This window comes from Rattus rattus, chromosome 4 (assembly GCF_011064425.1).
Source record: "Rattus rattus isolate New Zealand chromosome 4, Rrattus_CSIRO_v1, whole genome shotgun sequence".
Lineage (NCBI taxonomy): Eukaryota > Metazoa > Chordata > Mammalia > Rodentia > Muridae > Rattus > Rattus rattus.
The window spans coordinates 148,085,667-148,099,654 of record NC_046157.1 but is presented as its reverse complement, the minus strand read 5'-3'; the positions used below and the strand labels follow the sequence as shown (position 1 = coordinate 148,099,654).

The 13,988-nt window shown below is 42.6% G+C and overlaps 1 protein-coding gene across 1 annotated transcript in view; it reads right to left on the bottom strand.

Moving 5' to 3' along the window:
- The window catches only part of Ttll4 (tubulin tyrosine ligase like 4), a 36,370-nt gene extending 22,785 nt beyond the window's left edge, over positions 1-13,585 (bottom strand). The window contains exons 1-2 of the mRNA XM_032901365.1: positions 13,342-13,585; positions 3,141-3,307 (exon numbers count right to left, since the gene is read on the bottom strand). The gene's annotated coding sequence lies outside the window, so the exon portion shown is untranslated. The remainder of the gene's footprint in view (positions 1-3,140; positions 3,308-13,341) is intronic.
- Between the last annotated feature and the right edge of the window lie 403 nt (positions 13,586-13,988).

Sequence of the window (13,988 nt, the reverse complement as noted above, 5' to 3'; positions counted from 1 at the left end):
AATAGAGAGGCCTAACACTGAAGGAGTTGCACCTTACCGATGACTTTGTAAGACGTTGTGTGTGTGTATGAATACTGGGTACACTCAAAAGGCTAACAATTCAGCTCAGTCCTCTTTCAGGAACCCACATCTTACCCTATCAATGCAACATGATAGATACACCAACACAACAGGACACAGGAACTACAGAAATAAAACCCAAAAGCAACTAAGTGCCCTATAAAAGCAAACTAATGACTTCACATTCATCTCCATGCTTTGTAAGTTCTAGTGCAAGCTTTCATGAATGAAACATCTAAGAACACTCCATACATTTCTTACTAATACCACAGACAGTCCCACCTTCCTCCACAGCTGTCAGTCCGAACCACTGCATAACTTCCTCTCTGCATCCTACCAGGTAATTATGTGTGCAGGAACACTGAACACGTTGGCCTGACACTCAGACACCAGCTGGTTTGTTCTTTGTTATTTTTTGTTTGTTTTTTGACAGGGTCTCACGATACAGCTTTGGCAATTCTGAAACTCATTATGTAGACCAGAATAACCTCCAGCCCACAGATAATTTGTCTGCCTCTGCTTCCTAGATCAGAATTAAAGGTATATGCCACTATACCCAGATGGTTTGTGTTTTAAGAGCCTAAGGATAAACTCCCATCCCCTTAAAGTCTAAGGGTGGTTCTCTCCCGGACAATGTCAAGCTGGCAAGCCGGGTCAGCTCCATGGAGGTGAGTTCTCTTCTAACTGATGAAGGTGGGACCAGCACTTATGTCTCTGGAATGATCATTTTCACTCCTCCTCCTCTTCTCTCATAAGGGTGTGTAGGGTAACAACCGGGGGAAGGCCATGTATCTTTAATTGTATGCAAGGGCCAGGGAGGTGAGATGGTTTCTTTAACCATGACCAAGAGTTCCACAACTCATAAAAGATGTTGGTTAATGCGGCAGTGTATGAAGAGCCAGACAAAGACATATCTGCCATGTATATACTTTGCAGACAGTAGCACCATGAACACACAGTAAATAGTACCAGTCCACAACAGTATCACAGAGGTGCCTCAATATGGTTTTAGTTCACAAGCAGTTCCTGGCTCAAACAAGCAAATGGTATTTGCTAAAAGCAACTTCTCTTTGTGGAAATTCCTAATGAAACCAAAGCTCAGTGTCATGGGAAGCAGACATTTAGTGGTAATATTCAAGCAGCCCATGTCCTCCACCACTGCCACAGGTCACATTTTCTCATGTGATGTGCAATGCCCAGAGGAATGTGATCTCAAACTTAAAAAAGCCTGAGACAGTCCAAATCCTAATAATTTGAGGAAATAAAATTATTTCCAAATCAGTTTGAAAAGTTTCCAAATAGTTTCAAACGTTAACACACTAAAAAGGCTGAGTTCTAGCTGGGAATGGTCTTGTACACCTTTAATCCCAGCACCCAAGAAAGCAGAGGTAGAGCTCTGTGAGTTAAGGACAGCCTAGTGTCTATACAGTGAGTTCCAAGACACGCAGGCCCTACACAGAGATCCTGTCTCAAAACAAAATAACAAAGGCTGATGAGTTCTGTCATCTGGTCAAAATCCATATAGGCAAATAACACCTGGTGCCCAGACCAGACAGACAGCAAATACTCTCACAAGATAGCTTTCTACTGGGTCAAACCGATCTCTGATGTATTCTCTTGACTTCAGCACACTCTTAAATTTTTAAGTATACCATGGAGACATCCTCCATGTATCTTTCTGTATGCTTTTAGATTCAGGGGACGGACTGACTTTCTCCCAAGCAAAACTTCAGGATGAGCTACCAAAAGAAAAAGAACAGGGAGGAAAGCCATGCACAGACTATTGGTGGAAATCTTATTTCACAATACCCAATTTAGCTGGGTGTGGTAGTGGCACACCTTTAATACCTGGATTCAGGAGGCAGGCTGCTCTGAGTTCAAGGATAGCCTGGCCTACATACTGAATTTTAAACCAGCTGAGCCATATAGTCTCAAAACAAAGACAAATACCCAGTATAGACAGGCATGGTGTGAGTGTCTTTAAACTCAGCTCTTGGGAGGCAGAGCCAGGCAGAGCTCTGTAAATTCCAGGACAGCTAGGACTACATAGTGAGATCCTGTCTCAAAAAAAAAAAAAAAACCAACAAACAACTTAGCCTGCACATGGTATACATACACACATGTGGGCAAACTCATACACATAAAAGTGTTTTAAGATTAGTCAACTTAAATTTCATAAAAGCAAATTAAGCAAAATTAAGCAAATTAAAAAGAAATTAAATTAAAAATTAAATTTTCTAAGGCTAAAGAGATGGTTTAGTGGTTAATAGCACTGGCTACTCTTTCAGAAAATCCAAGTTCAATTCCCAATACCCGAATGATCGCTCACATCCATCTATACCCCACTTCCAGGGGATCTGTTGTGTTCTTCTGGTCTCCATTGGCATCAGCCACACACGGATGTACATGCAGGCAAAACAGTCATATATATATAATTTTAAAAAGAATTTTTCATAAACTCTGTTATTTTCACTTAATTTGCATACTTTTACACCCCCCCCAAAACCTAAAGACAGGCAAAGGCATACTTATTGTTTCTGTCTATAACCATAGGATCCAACATTGCCTGATCCTCCAATCAGCACCTTACTTAGGAAGCCAATAAGTGATCTCACCTGAAAAATAGCAGTTTAAATAATCTAACATTTTTAAAGAGTCAATAAAATCACATGATTCTTGTCCCTATATATTATTGTTGAGGAGCTCAGTGATCTAAGAGGAAGAGGGTGTACAAACACTGATCAGAGCTACACTCTTCAGAGTTCAAGTTTAAAAGAAAACAAGTCTGTTTTTGTGGCTAAGCTCCTCCAGAGAGGTCCAAACAGGAAACTGCCCATCTGAAAGGAAAGAAGTTTATCAAGAGCACAGTGGTAGTCCAGGAAAGGATTCTTGGACAGCTCTCAGGGCATCTGAATCTACTTGTGTAAATCCACAGCATACCCCCTTGTTAGTGGCAAGTCATCCTGGGCAGAGGAATGGGGTGAAGGATTGAGCAGGGGAATGTTAAGGGGGGTATTATCTGACAATTTACTTCAAAACACCTGCTTTGTTTGACATTTGCAAACAAAAACATGCATTACTTGTATGAAGTTTCCCGAGTCTCCAGGGCACTCTTCCTCTTCCCAACCTCGCTGCATCAGCAGCCACCACCTCACAGGAGCGCCTGCCAAGCGCTAGTCAGCAGTTCATTAGGTCCAGGGCTCAGCAATTAATCACTTTCAATGCAGGGCCTCACAGTTGCAGTATTCTGGGAAAGACAGGAGAGAGGAAATACCATAACCCCACTGAGCAGTTATGTGAGAAAATTCACATGAGACACAATGAAGCACAGTGTACCAACTAGAATGACCCATAACCATAACCATAACCCTAGCATTAGAGAAGCAAAGGGTTGTGAATGTTAGACTAGCACAGTATCTGACCCACAATAAATAACAGTAGCATGGTAGTTATTATTTTTATGTTGATATCTGTCCCTTTTTTGATTTTGCTTTGTTTTTGTTGACTAGACACAAGCTAGAATCATCCGAGAAGAGGGAGCCTCAACTGACAAAACGCCTCCACCAGCCTGGCCATAGGCAATTCTGTGGGGCACGTTCTTAATTATGATGTGGGAGGATCTAGCCCACTGTGGGCAAGTGGTTCTGGGCTGTGAAAGAAAGGCAGTTGAGCGAGCCATGGAGCACAAGCCAAGTTAGTAAGCACCATTCCACTATGGTCTCTATCTCAGTTCTTGCCTCTGGTTCCTGTTTTGAGTTCTTGTCTTGACTTCTCTGCAGGATGGACTACAGCTTAAGATGAAATAAACCCTATCAGCCCTTAAGCTGCTCTTGTTCATGGTATTTTATCACAGCAATCTAAGGCTAACTAGGGCAGTACCCAAAGATCCCATCTTTCCTCTCAGTCTTTTTATAAGCTGCCATGAAAGGAGAAAAATACAAGAAAGAGGTAATAATTATTCCACTAGAAATTTCAAAATCAACTAGGACAAGTTATGTTCCCTTATGTTAATCCCAAGTACTTGGAAGGGAGGCTGAGTTAGGATGAAGGTCTCAAGTTCTAGACCAGGCTGGGATATGTAGTAAGGTCAGTCTAGACTAAAAAGGTGAGACTGTCACAAAACAGTGACAGTGGCTGATTCTAGTGTCAGGAAAAGCAAGGGACGGGCTAGAACATTTGGTTCCACCAGAAAAGGAAAGAAAAAGGTAAATCAAAAAGTGGTACTATTCTACAGTTGACAGGAACATCAAAAGATCCCAGAACACCCATCAAACTAATAGTGAGACAATGGGTGCTTTCCTGGGAACACTGGGAAGGAAGCAAGGAGGGCTACTTGTCAGAGTTAGTCAACTCTGTCCTGGAAGGCAAAAGGAAGTCAAATACAAACTGAAAAGGGACAAATAATTTTTTGGGCAGTAGAAATAGAACTAAGAAATCAGAGCAACACAATGATTCAGAGGGTAAAGGTTCGCTACCAAGCTTGAAGACCACCTGAGTTCAAACCCATAACCCACATGAAAGGAAAAGAATCAACTCCTACAAGTTGTCCTGATTTCCACACACACATCATAGAACATGCTCACTTGCACATGCACATGAACAAAATAAATGTAAATAATAATAGAAAGTCTATAAGTATGTCTATAAAGAAGATATCTAAAAAATACCGGGGTTGGGGATTTAGCTCAGTGGTAGAGCGCTGTTTAGGAAGCACAAGGCCCTGGGTTGGGTCCCCAGCTCCAAAAAAAAGAACAAAAAAAAAAAAAAAAAAAGCCCAAGAAATCAACAAAAGAAAATCTACTAGAATGAAGAAGCAAGTTTAGTAAGGCTAGAGGGTACAAGACTGATACACAAAGACAACTTAAAATTTTAAAATTCATTATGCATGTGTGTGTGTATGTGCACTTGTGTGTATGAAGACACATGTATTCAACAACCTGTGTATGGAAGTCAGCTTCTACCTTGTTCAAAACAAGAGCTCTTGGATTTTGTTGCCTATGTCAGATATCTGCAAACTCCCAGGGAGTCTCTGTCTCTGCTTCCTACCTCCCTGTAGGAACTGGAATTGCAGAAACCTGAGCTATTGCATCTGGCTTTCTTGTGAATTCTGCAGACTGAAACTTACATTTCAAGTTCACACTTGAATGGCAAGTGCTTTTACCCACTGAGCCATTTCCCCAGGCCCAGAGGGGGAGGGGAAGAAAAAAAAAATCAAATAAAACCCTCAGCCTCACCCCATGCAGCTCCTTGTTGACCACCATTGCTAAACCTGTGATTGTTTGTATATGCTCAGACCAGTGAGTGTCACTATCAGAAGGTGTGGCCCTGTTGGAGTAGGTGTGTCACTGTGGGTGTGGGCTTTAAGACCCTAGGCCTAGGTACCTGGAAGTCAGTATTCTGCTAGCAGCCTTCAGATGAAGATTTAGAACTCTCAGTTCCTTCACCATGCCTGCCTGGATGCTGCCATGCTCCCACCTTGATGATAATGGACTGAACCTCTGAACCTCTAAGCTAGCCCCAATTAAATGTTGTCCTTATAAGAGTTGCCTTGGTCATAGTGTCTGTTCACAGCAGTAAAACTCTGACTAAGACAACCTGCCTGCTTTCTTGTACTCAAAAAGCACTGCTATTCCTTCCTCTTCTCCATTTATCTCCTCCTGGCAGTTGCCAAGACTTACAGCTTGCCTGTCCAGTTTTTCTCTCAAACACTAATGGGGGGATCAGTTGGTAGAGTGCCTGCCTAGAGTGCAAGAAACCCTAGGTTCAATTTGCAGTATCACATAGCACAGTGGCCCTTACCTGTAGGTAGTCTGAGATGGGGGTAGGAGGATCTGGAGTTCAAGATTAATTTCAGGGCTGAGAAGTTGGCTCAACTGTTAAATAAAAGTACTTCTTGGAAGACCTGTGTTCCATTACCAGAATCTACACAGCAGCTTATAACTATAACTCCAGTCCCAGGATAGCCCATACCCTCTCCTGACCAATTCTGGGTACTAGGCATGTACATGGCCCCCGTACACACACACACAGGCAAAACAATCATACACAAAAACTAATTAATAAATCTAAACAATTTTAAAATGTTATTCTCTGTTCAAGGCCAATGTGGGTACATCAGACTCTGTAAGAACCAAACCAAACCAATCCAAGACTGACCATAGTTATGAGTGTGAGCACTTAGCTAATGCACAGTCCCCAGCTGTAATCTCTGGTGTCATGCACACAAATGAACAGTTTCATCTACAGTATCCTCAAAAAGAATTAAGTCACCTAGGTTCTTTTTGGGTTTTATGGTTTCTTTTAGGTCTTGCTGTGCTGCTCAGGCTAGGTTCAATCTCCTGGGCTCAAGCTGATCTTCTGCCCTACTCTCCTAAGAAAAGAATACCACTATGCCGAGACTTAGGAATAACTTTAACAATAAAAAAAAGTATAGGTCTATACAATAAAAAATACAGGAACTGTTAAAAAGAAAATAGATGTAAACATACAAAACATACAAAGATATAACATGTTCATAAATCAGAAGTCTTTCTATGAAGTTGGCAATTCTTTCTGATAGAGTAAATGCAATTCTTATCAAAATTTCAAAAAGTTTTCCTGAAGAAACTGACAAGCAGATATGAAAATCTGTCTCAAATATAACAGATCTAGGAGACAGAACAGCTAGGAGACGTACTCTGCCTGTTTCACAATCTAGAACAAGGCCACATCAGTGTTAATAATAGACATGTAGGCCAACAGTACACAACAGAGTCTAGAAGTAAACTACAATTCAGTCAGTTAAAAGTTGCCTCAGCAATTTCCTGAAGAAAGGCATTGTGTTCTACCCAATGGTATTGAAGCAACAGGATGTTAAAATACACTCTACACCTAAAGTAGGATTAACTGAGGAATCCACCTGTCTTGCTCTAAGGGTACAGAACGAGGTCACATGGCCACATGAAAAGTCTCCTAAATCTGCCTGCCAGTGGACTTGCAAAATCTGGTTCAAGGCAAAACTTAACAGAAGCACTTTCTGAGGCCAGTCAACATGCTATGGGTTTGGGGTCTTCACTGCTGTCATTAAACCCGATTCTCCATGGAAACCTCACTGCCCACAAAACCCAAGTCTTGTCTAGAGATACCAGATATTGTCTAACATAGTTGAAAAGCAGGAACCTGAGTGGGGAGTTCAAGGGTTTCTATACCCACTGTCATTCAAAAGGGGAACAACTTACCTTGTAATCTGTTTGAAAGTGGATGGGAATGTTGGCCTTTAGGCAAGTCACTCTGAAGGACAAGAAAGCCAATGACACCAGAATGAAGCCATCTTTTTCCCGCCCCATTAAACTTTAATAAACTAAAAATCCAAACCATGTGGTGACAATGGCATGAAATTTCAGCATTCTTGGATTTGAGGCCTGGGTTACATGGTGAATGAACTATCCTTAAACAAAGTATCTAGAGGAAAGGGAGGGTCTCAGCCTAGGGACAGGCAACACAGAAATTTCCAACCCTTCTAGAGTAATGAGGATTTCACCCTGACTTCTGCTGACTCTCTTCCACTCAATCCATCACCAAGTGCTTCCAACTTCAAAGCTGTTTTTTAAATCTGCTATTCCCCATCTCCAGTCATTACCTTAATAAGCCACCATCATCTGTCACCAGCTGAATTCTATTTCTACACTCAGCCTCCTTACAATCTTTTTTTTTTGTGCTAGTGTGTGTGCACCCAAGTACATATGCCACAGTACTAATGTGAGGTGAGAGGACAACCTCAGGTGTTGGGTCTCACATCCTCCCGTGTAAGGCAGTATTTTTCTACTATGCATACTGGCTGGTCCATGACCTTCTAAGTATCTCTTGTTTGTGTCCTATCTCCTCATAGGAGCACTGGGATTACAGATGCTTGTGTTAACCATCTAGTTGTTACATGGGTTTTGAGGACTCAAAGCCAGGTCCTCACTTGCCAACTGAGCTATATCTTCCCAGTCCTGTCCCATGTCCACTCCCCCATCCCCACCCTGTTGTCCCCATCCTCCATGGCTCACAGTGCTCTTTTTAAAATACAGCTTAAAGCCAGATATTCCTGAGTCTGCCAGGCCTGATAGTGCACACCTGTAATCCTAATTACTCAAGGATGATCACAGGTTCAAGGATTCCAGGAGTTACAGAGTGAATGCAAAGCCAATTTCGGCAACTTCTTGAAAGACTACTTCCAAATAAAAATTAGTGCTGGGATGAAGCCTAGTGATTAACCCTTAGTTACCGGTTATTAGTGAAGCCATAGGTTCAATCCCAAATCATTCTTTCTCACAGACAACAGACAGACACACAGACACAGACACACACACAATCTATTCTGTTCTGTACAATCTGTAGGGATACTTGCCCTGTTTCCTATGGCAAAGAACCTATGCTCGACCCATCAACTCTCTAGGGGTTAGTCCCAGCTAAACTTAGACAAGCACCTATTTCTACAGAAAAGAATTATTCATTACATACTGATTAAATCACTCTCTTGGATGTGGCACTGAGATCTGCAGTTTCCTTTACCTCCTCCATCTAGATGTTTCTGTAGGTCACCTAGGAAATTTGGGACACTGGAAATGGCTCATCATTTATATACAAGGTCCCTGATGGAATCACTTGATGAAATGCAACTTATGTGGTACTGAACAGACAGGGATCAGACCCACTTCCTCTGACAAAATCCTAAGCTAAATCCTAAGCTCTAGCTCCCTAAAGTAACTTGGAGAAGTAATGAATTTAATAATGTTTGTGGGATTTATTTTAATTTGTCATTACATGTATGTGTTAGGTATACGTTTGAGCATGTGCACATCAGTGCAGGTACCTTTGGAAGCACCTGGAGCTGAAGTTACAGGCAGTTGTGAGCCACCCAATATGGGTGCTGGGAAGTGGAGGCAGGTCCTCTGCACTTAGGTTATAGGCTTTAGGCCTAGGCAAATGGATTTCTGAAAGATACAGAGAAAGATCAAACTCCAGCTTTAAAGAAAGGGAAGGTGAAATCTCAGGCAGTTTGGAGGAGCACAGTGCAACAAGGTGAACTGAAAGAGTAAACCAAGAAAGATACAGGTTATAACAGCCAGACTAGAGAGGGTAACACTACTCTTGGGTCTCCTTAGAATCTGACAAGTGAAACCAGTAAAGGCTTTCTATCGCCAGGTGACTAGCTCTTTCTGAAGCTTTGGTTTTTATCAGTTTCCACAGGCACCTCCTACTTCCTCAGGTGAACAGAGGTCCTCAAAAAGTGATCACAGAACCTGAGGGAGCCCTGAGACTCTTTCAGAAGTTGTGCTAGGTCAGAACTGCTTGTATACCAGAAATAAAAGGGCATTTGCCTTTTTCACTGTGCTGACGTTTCCACTGATGGTGTAAGGAAAGTATCCATCCATGAGGAAAGTCACTGGCACCTAGGCCCAACTTAAGACAATGGCAGCTTCCATTCTTCCACAGGATGTTTTAACTGGCTACACAGTGAAAGAATGCCAATTTTACTGCATAACACGAATACGTTTTAAATTTTTACAAAATTTCCTATGTGACAAAATGAGCGATGGGGTCTGAGGGTCTAGCTCTCAGACAGCACTTGCCCAGCAAGTTGCAAACTCTAGCTTCAATCCCCAGCACCTGAGTGGAGGAGGAAACGCGCATGCAAGACACTCTAGTGGAGCACAGGGGCCCGAGCCTGTAATCCTAGCACTTCCAAGGTAAAGGCACAGGTAGGTCAAGGTTATTCTCAACCACAAACAGTTCCAGGACAGCTTGGACTACAGAGACTCTCATCTCAAATAAAACAAAACACAATTACAGCTCCATAAAGACAACTGTCTCTAAGCAAAGCACTTGTGTGACTGAACTGTAAGATTTTTCAGTGGAACACCATGTTTACTTGAAAGAAAAAGTGGAAGTGAAGTAAGTGATGAAGTCCTTCAGACTTTGGTATCTGGCACCCATTTCTGGAAAATGAAACAAAGGAAAGCCTGTCACTTCAAGTAAAACAGCTGACAGTACTTACTGCCAATAAGAAAACTTCCAAGAGAAAACCAGAATTTTGGCAAAACAGTATCTGCCACTCAAAGAGTGACTGCTTTTCTAGAAATTGTAATGCTGATACAAATGTGACTTTTTATTTTACTTTATATAGAATTTTAACATTCACTTATCCATTCTGAGTTTGTGGGAGTGTCACAGCATCATTGTGGAGGCCAGAGGACAAACTCATGATTCTTCTCCCTATTACGTGGGTTCCAAAGACTGAACTTAGGTCATGAGAATTGGCAGCAAGTGCCTTTAGCTGATGAGCCCACCTCAGTGGGCCACTTAGGTGTCTTCAGGCAAGCTCTTGCTATGTAGTACAGGCTGACTCAAATTCATAGCCCTCTTGCCCCAGCCCCCCAAATGCTGGGATTAATGGGTCTAGTGGTACCATCATCATGCCTACCTTCAAATATGATTTTTTTTATATTGTATGAAATATTTTTTATATTTTATTTAGTAGAGCTGTATAACATAGTCATTGCCTACCACACGTTGTCACAGAGTCAGGAATACATACAAGCCTACCAGCATGGTGGTGTACACCCATGGTAATACCACACTTTTTTGAGACTGATCCAGGAAAATCTTAAAATTCTGGAAAAATCTGGGCTACCCAGTGAAACCGCAACTCTAAACAAGCAAATAACAAAGCTCAATGAGCGAAGCTGATCCTTCTTTTTTATGACGCCACAGCACAGTACCTACAAACTTGAGTGCTGTGGGCCCTCTTCTAACCATCTAAGGCTAAATTATCTCTTTTCATATTTCTGCTGTTTTATGTATTTAAATATTTTGTCTGAATGTATGTCTGTGCACAACAGGATGCAATGCCCAAAGAGGCCAGGAAAACTGTGAACAGCAATGAGCTTGGTTTCTGGAAGGACAGCTGGTAATCTTAACCACACTAGTCCCTAAATCTTAACTCAAAACTGAACTTATCAAAATAGAGTGAATGCAGAAATAAGTATGAAAATCCAGTTATCATCTCGTAATAGACGATAAAAACCACACCCGGTTCTATTCTTCTTAACATTTTCATTTAAAAACATATACTATCCATAATGTGTTAATAATAGATCTACTATTTTTTCCAAATGAAGTAATATTTCAGTTCCTATAATATGGTAAGCTTGAGATATACCTTCTACATTTAAAAAAAAAAATCAGTACTGTGTAATATTGGAACAAGCCTGTAATCCCAGCACTTGAGAGGCAGAAATAGGTGGAGGCCTCTGTGTTGTAGAGGGTTTTTTCCCCCCTGTATTTCTGCTGTGAGCATGTTTCCTCAGCCTCAATAAATGTCTTCCTCTAACTGGTTTTCTTTTTGTGGTGCTTGGGACTTCTCTGCTGCTACCTGTTGTACTTCAGATTTTCCCTGCCTTTTAATTCTTTAACTGGCAGAGAAAATGAACCAATCAAAAACCCTAACTATCATTTCTATACTCTCACTTGGCTCTAGTCTGAAATCTTTCCTGATCAATCTACCTACCACCCTTTCTGTACTCTTAAACACAAACCTGATATTATTTTCCTGCTTTTTTAACCTTTACATAGAATATACCCATCTCTTCCCCTAAGAATTTTTTAAATTATATATTCCAAGCTGGACTAATAAACAGCCAGGACTACATGGAGAGAACCTGTCTCAAAAAACAAACAAGCAAAAAGAAAAAGAAAAAGAAAAAAAGAATCATAGCTGGGAGGTGATAACATACAGCTTTAATCCCAGCATTCAGGAAGGAAGCAGAGGCAGGTGGATTTCTGAGTTCAGAGGAGTTCCAGGTCAGTCAGGGCTACACAGAGAAAACCTGTCTAGAAACAAAATGAGAGAGGGGGGGAGCAAAATACTTTTGCTCAAGTTTTACTTAAAATAAGTTTTAAAATCCCATGGTCCCACAGGAACCTTCCAGGTCTGGACTATATAGTTTGGTGGTAGTGATTGCCTAGTATAATAAGGCAAAGGGTTCAACCCCTAGTACCTTAAAAAGACAGAAAGGGTGGGGCATGCAGAGGCAGGTGGATCTACAGAGTGAATTCCACGACAGCCAGGGCTACACAGAGAAACCCTATCTCAGAAAAAGAAAGTCACTTGGAAACTACAAGTCAGGAAATAGATTCATTTAAACTTAAAGTGAAGTCTTGGGCCCTAATATACCCAGCTCACAGAATGGTGTCCAACAAACACAACTGAGCTCCGATCTCAATTCAGGTCATGCTGTATCTTTTCTAAAGCAACTTTGTAACTGGAATATCTTCCCATTTCTTCACTCTCAGAGAACATTAGATAACTTTCAAGGCCAGGCTTAGAATCCAAACAGTAAGTAGCTAGTAACATTCCCCACAACAAAGGCAATAAGTTTTAATGCAAATAATCCCAGATTTGCAACAACCCAAAGCATTAGGGTCCAGTGGTACCTTCTCTCAAAGGTTCCTCCAGATTACTGCTGATAGGCCACATCAATAGGCGCTGAAATTGAGATTTGGAATATCCAAAACGACTCCATAAAGGAAGGGTTTCAATTACTGATTAAAACATTTCCAAAATTCAGAACCAGAATGTGAAGACTGGAAGTGGGGTGACGTATTTTTCCTAACAAATCTCGATTAAGAGCTTCACTGCTATCACAGCACATACAACAGTATGGCAAATGCTTACTTGCTTAAAAATCTCTCGTTCTGTAAACTCTCGAAAACACGTTTGTCTTGCTCACCAATGTACCCTCCCTAGGAACCTTAACTTACATAGTGGCTCCGCTCGTTACCTATTTGTCGATGTTTATAAAAACTAACTGATTAAATAAAAAAAAGGGGGGGGGAAGGCCGGATAAATGAGTTAAATTAGGATCTCAGCTTCTGATAGACTCTGGGATGTAGGAAAGTGTGTATGGATAATTCAGAGTGAGGTCGGGGGAAAGCAGGCCTTGAAAAGAGCCTGGATTTCAACTCAAGTCAGAATTTAAACCGCAGCGCGGCGGGAAAGAGGGCACGCTGAAACCAAGACCCAGTAGGCTGTGGGGCTCGGGCCGCCCGAGGAGAAGCCAACGAAGTTCTCCCCGCGTGGAGGCTGCCGAGAAGGATTCCGGAGCGAGTCCGGGAGGAGGCCGCGGCCTCGGTCTCACCGGAGAAAGGCAAGGTGGCGAACCGGAAGCGGGGCTGGGGGCCCGTGCCATGGGCTGGGGCCGAGGCACGCGGGAGCGGCCGACAAGGGTCGGACGCCAACTCTGCGGCCACACTCACCTAGGGTACCCCTGCGTCACCGTGGCTGGACGTCGGCTCCGCGCCGCTTCCTCGAGGCGCCTGCTGGGCGAGCGGGCGACCTCAGGTGTCCCTAGCAACCAGGCTCCGCCACGCGACCCACGCTCTGCCGCTTTCTGCCCGGCAAAGAGCGCGCCCCCAGCGGACAGACGCAAGGCCAGAAAGGGATGGGCGGGGGAAGGCCCGAGGGAAGCGCGCGGAATCCGAGCTCTTGCGCTACCTAGAGAATGGGGGAAGGGGGAGGGATTTTAAAGATGGGGGGGGAAGTGCAAGGAATTTGCGCATGCGCAAACTTGTCAGCATGATGGAACTCTGAGAGCGGAATTCTGGGAGCTGTAGTCCTGTAAGTAAAGGCTCTCTCCGTTCTGTGAATCCACGATTCATTCTACCTAACCACTGTGGACTCTCTGACCATGCCGCGCCCAGACTCTATTAAAGAACTCCCACTAAAATTCCATGAGTTTGAGAATGGTAAGAGGAGATGGCTCAAGGCACTTTAAATCTCTCCCACTCACCTTTCCCTAAATCCAACCATGGAGCGGGATGAGACAAAGCGAGACCTAACTACAACTACCAGCTTTATGAGCTTCGAGTGAGAAACTTTACTAAAGTGTGAGTCCTTTCATTAT